The sequence below is a fragment of the Branchiostoma floridae genome, chromosome 18 (assembly GCF_000003815.2).
Source record: "Branchiostoma floridae strain S238N-H82 chromosome 18, Bfl_VNyyK, whole genome shotgun sequence".
NCBI classification, from domain to species: Eukaryota; Metazoa; Chordata; class Leptocardii; order Amphioxiformes; family Branchiostomatidae; genus Branchiostoma; species Branchiostoma floridae.
Window position 1 is genome coordinate 1,261,979 of NC_049996.1, and position 7,008 is coordinate 1,268,986.

At 37.0% G+C, this 7,008-nt stretch overlaps 1 long non-coding RNA gene across 1 annotated transcript; it reads left to right on the plus strand.

Moving 5' to 3' along the window:
- The first annotated feature begins 4,947 nt into the window (after positions 1–4,947).
- On the plus strand, positions 4,948–6,732 carry LOC118405596. The gene is made up of 4 exons (XR_004829913.1): positions 4,948–5,123; positions 5,251–5,327; positions 5,944–6,035; positions 6,396–6,732. It is a non-coding gene; the product is annotated as an uncharacterized LOC118405596 (long non-coding RNA).
- The last annotated feature ends 276 nt before the right edge of the window (positions 6,733–7,008 follow it).

A 7,008-nucleotide genomic window follows, 5' to 3' on the forward strand; every position in this document is an offset into this window, starting at 1 on the left:
CGGTGTTTGGGTATGGACATTTTAAACATGTACTGCAAAATCTACACATGACATTTTTTATACGATTTAGGAAAAATTGTCAGGTAGACCAAGGTCTTTAACCTCCTTGGGTAGACTATGTTCATGGCAGTGTTTGTATGTGAACAATGCAAAGAATTAGACTTTGATATCACTAATTGGACAATGTCCCCATGGTGGAATTCAATTCCAGGGCTTGACAATACTGAAAGGAAAACTTTCTTGGGCAAAGATACTATTAGAAATAAAGACAGCCAAGTCTTTCAGTGTAAGATATGTTCTACCTTAGAAAGCTCATATTGTAATGAGGCAGACATGGCGGCTTGTTTATTGTCAGGAAAAGTTTCCCAGTCAAGTAGGATTTCTGACAACTTGCTTGCTTTTTGCGCAGGATAGAATCAAGCAATTTCTCAAAAGGGACGTTCCAGATTATACCAAGAAAGACAATAAGATAGACGCTGTCTGAAATGTCTGACTATATGAAGAAGGGGGGGGGCAATTTTTGTGCATACATCAAGTTTGTATGAGTTCAGTATTGACATTTTGGAGCTATTTTTCTTTTTTCTTTGACCCACCATATTGTGCAGCCTGGCTCTTGAACAAACAAACAAAAATTGTTTGGCCACCGACTTTACCTGAGCACCTGAGCCAAAAATTGTCAACACAGAACTCAAAGAGACTTGATATACACACAAGTAAGAGACACCCCCAAGGCAGGGTTTACCCGGATGTCTAAACTTCATGGGTATTCATGGAATGTATTTTGAGCCCTGTGATTGTTATCATGTGTAACATGTCTACGTGTAGGCAATATTAGGAGGTTGTGGAAAGTAATGCCATGATGTTCACTGCATGATTGACAAAAGTTTTTGCAGGCAGTGGGTGTAGGTCACGTTTATGAAATAACAGTGGGGCTCAAGCACAGTATGTACTATGCTTAGCAATAGTGTAAATATATGAGCTACTAGCAAAGTGATTTGCCTTACTGTAAAGGGAGAAATAGCCATGACAGACAGTTCACAATAATGTTGGAGAAATCAAATATTATATTCATAGTGGCAGGGGGTATCAATTTACGTATATCAAATTATTACATTTATCTGGCACTGATATTTTAATGCTAATTGTTAGATGTTTAACAAATGAATTTTTCAATTATTGTAAACAGTGCTGATTGGTGGAATCAATATGCTTTATAAGCACTACATACATTAAATTCCCATTTTACCATTTGGATGAAAAATGTCAAAGATAGCAAAAGAAATCAAACGAGTTTGTATTAGCTGCCACGATTAGTATCTAGTATACATGTTTATCACAACTTGAAAATTATGAAAATCTTTATTTATTTTAGTCAGCATTAGAATGCAGAAATTTTCCCAATATATATCATACAGAGAACCTATTGTTTAGATATATGACGATGATACAAAAAGTGAAATATATGTAGTAGACCTGGTGATGGTATTGGGAAGGCACTATAGAAACTGAAGAACGCGATACAAACTTGAAAAAAGACATCACACATTTTGTCAGAACATACAAAATGTACATGTACATGTATCCAACTCTTTAGGTCATCATGTATAAAAAGCCATGGAAATGACATAAATATGTTAATAGAGTATACAGAATGTGGTGCGAAAGCAGAATAAATAGAATAGAAATTACATGAATATGCATAATTTATATATGCCGGTATGAGGGACAATCAGATATAATCTACAAACAATGATATAATTATGAGATTCAAGACATAATTTCTTCAATGAGTTTCAACTTCTATTGTATAAGGTACTGCATATTAGTACAATGCAAAAGAGTAACCCAAGAAAAAGGTTTGATTTGGAAAATTGTTTTTTGTTATAAAAGATTGTTAATTGACATCAGAAATTGCAATTAAATTCTGTATTCAGAACCAGAATATGGGCAATAAGGATAAAAGTAACAAATTTAATTGTTTTTATCTATATTTTTCATATTGCGAATTTTGCTTTGCTGTAATAGGGGTATGTTGGAATGTTTCAAAGGCTATGTTTCATAGACTAAACGTAAAAAAATATAGCAGTATTTTTACGCTAATTTTGTCATTATGATTATGATTTATTGGAATAAATATGTTATAGCTGGTATTCTCTTTTGTTTTGAAGTTTATTATATATCATGATACTGTTGGGTGGGCAAGGAGGGATACCCTTATATAAAATATGTAAAAATAGAGCCATATAACATAACTACAGGGACAGGTGCTAAATAAATGTAAAACTTCTACATGTACACAAATACGTAATCCAAACACATATTCAGACACACAAACATGTACCTACACATTCAAACACACATTCAAACACGCATACACATCCAAACACATGCACACATCCACGCACATCCACACACACTCAGTTTATGATCTGAACAGTATTTGAAAATGAACAAATTTGAAAAGATGTTCCTTCCACTGATTTCTTGATTTCTTAATGTATTATCAATTACTTTTTCTTTCTGTACTTTTTTTTTTTACTCTTACTAATTTTAAATACATATTTCAGTCATAGCAATCTTTATGCACTGTATAAAAACATAGTACAAAACAGATTAGTACAATCAATGATTGGGGCCTGGCTATGTACTTATTGACAAATAATTGAGCTAAAAAAAGTAAAATATACTGATTGGAAAGCTTAAAACGTTATTGCACTTTATCAGGCTCTGACTCTAGTTTGAAAGTACCCTTTTCGAATTCACTCCAACACTGGAACAAATATGACTATGCAAACTACTACAAACCTGTGTATCCGCGTACCTGCTAATACATGTAGTTAGGGTGTAAGTTGTTTGCTACAACTGAAATAGAATCTATGAGTTCTATGACAAGGTGTTGCAAATAAATAAAGCTATGAAACAAACAGACATAGCCTCCTACATAATACGTGTACATCGTATGTGTCCTGACTAAGGATTATTTTATAATGCAAATCAGATCATACTTCATGAATGTAAAACATATTCGGTTTCGTCCAATTACTTTGGATGGCACAGTGCAATGTTAACTGCAATGGCAGACGTTAATTTTGAGATCAATGTCATTTTCATTCAAAATGTATATGTACACAAGGTTTAGTGCTCAAAGTTAGTGAATATAGTCAGATTCAAGTTTTTGTCCCAACCTCCTGTTTTTATTATGCCCTCTTGTTCCAAATGTACTTAAAAACATCATATTCTGAGAAAAACAATGTGGTGTTGCCCAGTGTTGAATTGCTTAACTCCAATGCTGGCTAGTGCAATGTAAATCATTGTAAAATCTGCATTGAATTTTATAGGGTTGGTAATAATTATAGAGAGAATGTAAAGCTATGATGTGCATTGATATGGGTAACAGTATTGCTACATATTACAGACGAGTGTATCTTGTGACATGTGACAACTTACTGTCGGCATCCAGTATTGTTAACTTTAGTCTGCTTCAGTCATTACAAAGTGAGGTAACAACACAATAACACTCTTATGTTCCAACACCCCTGTACATGTGTTCTGACAGCAATGTTCTAACACCCATAGGTTCTGACACCCCTATGTTGCAACGCACTATGTCCCAACACCCCTTGCTCTGACACCCATGTTCATTCCACCACCCCTATATGTTGTAACACCCCTATATAAGTTCTGATACCCCTATATTCTGACACCCCTATATCCTGACACTTCTATGTTCATGGGACCAATAAGATCTGGTCTATGTGGACAGCTGGTCACCATGGACAAGATTCTTAAGCCAGTAGGAAACATTATCTAAGTGGTCACGTTGGCCAGGTATAGGCTTGACTGTACTCTGTCATGATTAAGCCAACCTCTGTAGTTTTTGGTATCTACATTATATTGACAATATATGATGCGGCAAACAATTTAGCAAAGGTGTCAAATGTCTTGAAATCTGGTGTCAGCAACAAGTTAAGAGAAGCCCAGCAATATTATATACATGTAGCAAAATAGTAAATGGACTTGCTACTAGAATCTGCAGGCTGAAGAAAGTAAAGAAATTTTATGAAAGAGAAAAAAAATATGAAGAAATGGCTAAATAGGAAGATAATTTTCTGGGGAGTTAGCTGGCCACAGTTAACATTTCCTACTCGCAATCTACTCCGACTTTGATAAATTATTCTTTAATTCTGACTCCTATTTGGCCAGTTTCTACTACTTTTAGTTTGCAGAAAAGTCGGGCAAAGTCTAACTTACAAACACAACTGTACTTAAGCTAAACTTTAACTTCATAGTCATCTAGCTCTTCACACTCTGGCCGTTATAAATATGTCTAGTGCCTATGCCATCACCTCACTGTAAACTTTGTTGTGTACATGTGCTTGAGTAAAGATGTACATTCACCGCCTTCAGAATAAAATCTCTTCTAGCCTAGACTTGTCTGTTCACAATGTCACAGTGTGGATGAATTGTTTAAGGTCTTTTTATAATGATAAGAATGATTATTACGACGATGAAGGTTAGACACCCAGGTGGAATACTATGTAATACAAAATAGATCAAAGTGAAAGTGAAAGTAATATCGATCCAGTTTAGCTCATCGAACAGCTATTCTTCCACTGGTCCTGACAGAGAAGACAGACGCCATGTACAGCATTATACTCATTCACGGGTTCATTGTACCCCTAGCTTTGTTCAATAAGCACAATGAACAGTGGACAACAGGGCTTTACGTCCCGTCCCAAGGACTGCAACCCTTTGCAGTAGAGTGCGTGTCGGGTGAGCGACAAAGCTAGGCTTCGAACTCGTGGCTTATAGTTCCAGAGACAGGGCCGCTAACCACTGGACTACGCACGCTACCAAACAACTGGATACTTATTGGATTCTCTAAAAAGTAAGACGATTCATTCAGTGGGTGACTGGCAAACGCGATGGTCGCGTAACTCTGTGAAAGAAGGTATTTGCCTATTGAAATGCAACTGGCGTAGAAGTTAGCGGTTGCATTGGTTTTGTGGCAGGTTCAAGGCAAACAGATTAGGTTTTCTTTGAGCTACCGCGCATGTATTTTCGACCTCGTCACAGTTTGGATATCGGCCACCGGTACCTGCACAAGCGTTGATTAAGCACAGGTGAGTTGTCATAAATTCATCAACAACAGGTTTGAGAAAGTATCACGTTGATCGTAATAATGCTCGTGACATTCAATTACACATGTAACACCTTCATATTTTTGTATCCCGGTCTTTTTGTGCTCAGTTTCCTGGTGGAAAACGTACGAGCAAGGGGACACGCCCTGAAGCAGAGCGGACCAGAAGCTTGGCACCCTAACAAACGTATGTAACACTACGGCAGTACTCAATCTAGTAAAGGGCACGAAGACAAGTGATCTTCATAGACGATACAATAAACGAGCTCGAAAATGGTCAGTTTATCATTAATGAAAAAGGTACAGATGAAAAATCAAAAGTCACGTAGGCACGGCAATAATATGGTGCAAAATATTTAGCAACGTCGTGGTTTTGCCATATGTAACATATGGGACTGATATGTGCCAGATCTGTAAGCTTGTGTCGACTTTTTTTCTACGTGTAGACCCCATTTTAGAATATTAACGTTATATAACGAATTGACTCAAAGCTGTTGCTTTGGTTATGCGGTGATCAGTGATCTAGACAGAGAAACGGCAGTCACCTGACATTGGGGAACACAAAAGCGGCATTGTGTATTCAAGAGACCTTGTCAGCCGCGTCCACCCTTTTGTTGTTTACGGTTGACCGACTGGCTTAAATAGCCTCTAGATCTAGGGCGGTCTCAGGAGGTTAGTCCTCTCGAAGTTATCAGACTAAAGTTTGGGATTGCTTATTGTTTGATTCATCAATCAAAATAACACTACTGGCAGCAACACCTTCGCGGGCGCTTTTGCCTAAAATGTTTTATTTTCTAACCCAGGCTAGTGAGCCGAAGCAGGCCTTAAAGGTAGCTGCAGATATCACAAAACAGGATCTGGGACTTCACCAATACGACGCAATTATGGCACAAAGGTACGAAAGGTGTGGTTTATAAAAGAAACCCAAAATTGTTTTCAGACTGTCATTGATTTAGGATTCACTCACGATTTTCAGTTCTTTATTATTTGACATAGTTCAGATAGCTTTGTCGCCCATTTTTCTGTAGCAAAAAAAAAACTAACTCTACAAGTTGTCAATATGGGAAATTTCAACTACTGTTCCAAGTGTATCAGACTAGAGTAGACACTTGCTATATCGTTTTTTTACACTGTTTGGATCTCTAATATGTTACCTGCAATTAGCCCATGGGCAAGAATTTGCAATAAACTCATTATTTTACTTTAGCATCAAAATTTGCATACTAAATGAATCATTATTCTTCCCTTGATCTAGGAAGGTTCCGGTACGTGACGTTTTGGAGATACACAAGGGCGACCATCTTGCGAACAAATACCGATATTTCGGCTATAGCCATCACATGACTGTGAGTGAAGAACCAAATAGTCTTGATAAAGTAACAGTGGTTGAGTATACTAACGATGTAAGTAATGGTGCAACTGGGGTAACTGCATGTAGTGGCAAGTCAGGGAGTTCTCTGGCTACAGTTCAGGAAGGTTTTGTGAATCTGGCAAAAGATGTTGCTGCCGGTTCAGTGTACCGTGTTCTTGACACTGGCACCGGCGGGTCTTTTTCTGCTGACGAAAGAGTCGAGAGAGTTAGAAGCTGGAAGGGTAAGATGAATGGTTTATTTGTAAATACATTGCAGCCGGGGTGGCTGAATTACGTATTACTTACACTTTGTTACAGGCATAATTCCATTAAAATCTGAATACACATTAAAATTTCACAAATTGCTAGAAACTTGGATATAGACAATTGAAATATTCGGGAAATCACCAACTATATGACAACTGTTACATACAGATCAGTCAAAAAAGATCCGTCAATACAGATCATAAACGCTAAAAGAATTCTCAATTATATAAGCCTCTGCCTCACATGTCCT